The sequence below is a fragment of the Morone saxatilis genome, unplaced genomic scaffold, assembly GCF_004916995.1.
Source record: "Morone saxatilis isolate NCDOM2014 unplaced genomic scaffold, NCSU_SB_2.0 Contig12, whole genome shotgun sequence".
NCBI lineage: Eukaryota > Metazoa > Chordata > Actinopteri > Moronidae > Morone > Morone saxatilis.
The window spans coordinates 24,294,426-24,298,597 of record NW_023339674.1 but is presented as its reverse complement, the minus strand read 5'-3'; the positions used below and the strand labels follow the sequence as shown (position 1 = coordinate 24,298,597).

Sequence of the window (4,172 nt, the reverse complement as noted above, 5' to 3'; positions counted from 1 at the left end):
GGGCCATTTTGCCATGCTCATAGTGGATCCCTAGAAAATACGAAATTTGTTCGCCACGACTGACATGTGCGCAACATTTCATTAGTTTTCGAGCATGGGAAAGCCTCTAAAAATGCGATTCATTTGTTACTAAAATAAGAATCCTTACAATTACAATAGGGCCTTGGCACGGTTAGTGCTTGGGCCCTAAAAATGAAGAAAAACTTACAACTATATATACATATACATATACATAAGTATATACATTGTTATATTGTTTGTTACACATATGGTCTAAAACAGTGGTTCCCAACCTGGGGGGTCGCCAAAGCTTCATGAGGGGTCACAAGGCCTTCTTGATTTTAAGCGTCCTAAAAAACTTTTTAAAAAAAAAACAAAGTAGGCCTATATCTCAGTATTTGGAAAAGACAAGAACATTTTGATTAGTCAAAAATGAGTAAATCTGTATGATTGTTAAAAACATAATACAGACAGAGAATTGTGTAAAAAGTTTCCTAAACAAGAATAAAATCTGCTCAGAATCACTGGTTTTACACAAACTTCTTGCAGTTACTGAGTTCACTATTTGGGTTCATTGTACACTTTTTTAAATAATATGAAATTTGTGGTCTAAAAGTATTATTGTTGACAATATCACAAAATATCTAAAATTACCGATGACAGTTTAATACTACGCCCCCTTACCTACAAGTAAAAGTTCTGCATAACAAATCTTATCTTCATCAATCAGCAATCAAAAGTTGAAGTAGTCATTATTCTGAATGGCCCCTTTCAGAGTGATATTATCATGATTATTATATAATTGGATGATTATTATGGATGCATTAGTGTGTAAGCAGCATTTTAATATTGACTCCGGTAGATGTGGCACTCGTTTTAACAGCATACTATATGTATACTAATGGTTACTACTTTAATGCAGAGGTTCCTGAACTTTTTGTCTATGACACCCCACTAACCTTAATGCCAGATTTATGCAGCTTTATCTCCCTACATCCCTAACATCTTTTTTTCCAACCATGAGAGACATATTTAAACCCTCTTTCTGCAGCAATAGATGCTTGAGTGCTCAGCTGAGGCACATAAGTGTGCAGTGATCAGCAACAAGACTCTTGCTTTGCTAGACATTCCCATAATCTGGCATCAAGAACCCCCATATAGATACACATCACTGCATGGGCCCTCATGCAATAAGAGTGACCTATAGCAACCCTATACAATAACTTTTTTGAAGTTTTGTATAGAATTTCACATCTGCCTTTGAGCTTTGATTCTCTGCCCGAATCAAATTGGACCTGACACGATCCGCCCTGTTCAGGCCCAAAATTACTGCTGTAGGTCGGGCTCGGGTCCGGCTCAGACAGAAGTAGATTTGTGTGTAATGTATATTTAATATTTCATTAATAATGCATGCAACGATGATTAATGAGTGCATTTGTTACTAGTTTTGATAATAATTTGCACTATATTATACTGTATGCACAATGTAGTTTACTTTAGCTTGTAAAAAAAAAAAATCGTGTTTGGGCCCAAAACTGCTTCTGGTTCAGCTTGTGCTTGCAAATAAGTTTTTCAGGCTCGGGTTGGGTCAGGTCTGATATTTTGGGCCCAATCAAAGCTCTAATCTGCCCGCACTGTAAATGGGGACTGAGTACTAAGACATTTCAGCACATTCTCCACTGTGGTTGAAAATGTATATGCTATAACTATGGAAGCCCATTTCCGCCAATGTGACAAAAAATTGATTAAGTAAGTCATTACAATGAGAAACTTTCCTAAATAATGACTTAATGTGTCAAAACAATGAAAACTTTCTAAAAATTTTGACTTATTATCTGAAAAGACGGACTTTGTGATACGAGGTCAATTATAATGACTTACAGAATCTTTTATTTTCCGTCACACTGACAGAAATGGGCCTCCATAAGAAAGTGAAGGACCCCGTACAGGCTTGCGGGGGCTCGTGAGGAGAACGTGCCTCCCGCGTTGGGAAGCTCCTCAGCAGCCCATCTCGCGCACAGCTCAGCCTCCTCCCTCTAAGCCCCGCCCCCATGTTAAGCCTTCAGTGAAAAGCAGATAGATGGTAGTAAAGTGGTTAAAAGTGGGAGCGAGTGGGCTGTTTACCCACACTTTAGCAAAATATCACGCCAACTTCGTCCGCGTCTGTTATCCATACAAAACAACGGAATGGTGTGAGTGTCCAGCCGGGAGGAAAACCACTCTGATATCTGCATCCACGGCAGCAACGACTTTAACTTCAACCAAGTTTACTTGGACATTTTCTGGAGACTCTGCATGGTAACGTCCGCTTGTTTTTAACCGCTAACGCTTTGCCTTGTTAGCTTGTTTCTAGAAGAGTGTGGTTTGTCACTGCACACGGTGTGCGTAACTGTTAAATACCGCTACAATAAGCTTTTCCAGCTAGTTTAACCGCCCATAAATCCATCTAAACATCTGTCTCTTGGATCCAACTTTCCCTCTTCCTCTCCTTCTTGAAGCCCCAGGCTGTTAGCTGCTCATGTTGACGTCCACTTCTCTCCCGTGTTGGCCGCGTTTTATTAGAAAACAACAATAAACATGAAGCGCAGGTAAACAGTGTGTATGCAGCGCTCACAAAGGGTATTCCCTAGAATAGCAGGAGGACAGCATGACACTGTACTCAGTTACTGACAGTCCAGGCGCTCCTCTGGGACTGAGACAGGCTGACAGAGGAGCAGTATTTTAGATAAGAAATGGATAAGTCAACAGGAATTCTTTGCACAACAGGGGAAATTGCCTGCAACTAAGCGGTGAATTTCTGTCTGTAACCACTAATGTCAGTGTCAAAGGATAAAGGTTGGTCATTGTTTTGGACTCTGGAGAAACAGCAGACTGTAGATTCATTTAATTAATTGGCACTTTTTAACGCAATAACTCTGATGGGTTACAGTAAGGGGATGACACTAGCCTTAGAGTATTAATACATGATTATTGAATTGTTATCAGATCTGTTTATTCTAAGAAACATTTGAATGGCACATTCTCAGCCAATCAGACAGCTGCAACAATTATTATAGCCTATTACAGTACATAGAAATGAGTCTGGTGATTATTCCTCAATTAGTTCTTGTTAATAATTGATTCTTGATGAAGTGATGGATTGTTTGGTCTGTGAAATGTTCGCAGATTCTCAGACCCCGAGGTGACATCTTCATGTGGCTTATTTTGTTATTTTGACGTCCTTCTGCATGGTGACTCAGTTGGCAAAGGTGCACCTCATGCGCAGGTATCAGGGTCTAGACTCATTCCAGATGCTTGTAGCGAGTCATACCTCATGGTTTCTGTGTACTGAAGTGAATGTGGACAGGGTCTCTAGCTTTGTGACAAATAAGGCTCTGAAGACTGGTAATCAGTCATTCGAGGCTCTGCTCTTGTGATGGAAGCAGTGGGAGGCTTGGCGGTTTGTGAGTCCTGAGCCTGTACACAGATTCACACTGAAAGAGGAGAAGAGCTTGTTTAAGATTATTCACCAGGTCAAGTTGACTTATGAAGCAAACTGGGGCCAGATACGCCTTAACATCTTACTCATGTACCACAAGATGCTGTATGTAACACAGACACGGCCTCAGCCTCTAGTGTTGCTTCTCTCTTCATGCCTGGCTTTGTGATTAGGGGAAAAGTGTTTGCCCTCTGGACAGAACAACACTTAACTCCAGTGTATGCATACGTGATGACACAGATATAAGCCAGGCCTTTTACATTGAAGCGACCACAGCTATTTAGCTTGGTTTTCAGTAATGTGCACTACGTTCAGTCTGGGGTCTGCGTGTTCTGATGGGCTTTCCAGATCTCCTTTGAGTGAAATAGTTGCTCGGCTTAGACGGTCAGGGTTGAACAGAAGTCACATGAGGTGATTTGAGTTGTTGCTGCAACAAAACCAGCAGCGTGGCGTGGAGCTCTGGGAGTAAAACCTGACCAATCGAACCCAAAACAAGTTGGAAAAGGGTGTCCCCTTCTACTTAAAAATGTGTTCTTCTTTTTTTCTTTGTTTGACACTAGAAGGATGAAAAGCTGATTTTAAGGGGTATGAGCATGATGTGTGACATCACAGTGAGTTTAGATGTAAGTCCTGGTCCAGTATGCAACTTGTACAGTGTGATGTAGAAACGTGAAGCCAGCAGTGCACATCCACT

General features: G+C 40.8%; 1 protein-coding gene across 1 annotated transcript in view; it reads left to right on the top strand.

Annotated features, from left to right (window-relative positions):
* The first annotated feature begins 2,061 nt into the window (after positions 1–2,061).
* The window catches only part of tgfbr3 (transforming growth factor, beta receptor III), a 68,453-nt gene continuing 66,342 nt past the window's right edge, over positions 2,062–4,172 (top strand). Inside the window, exon 1 of the mRNA XM_035653370.1 lies at positions 2,062–2,298. The gene's annotated coding sequence lies outside the window, so the exon portion shown is untranslated. The remainder of the gene's footprint in view (positions 2,299–4,172) is intronic.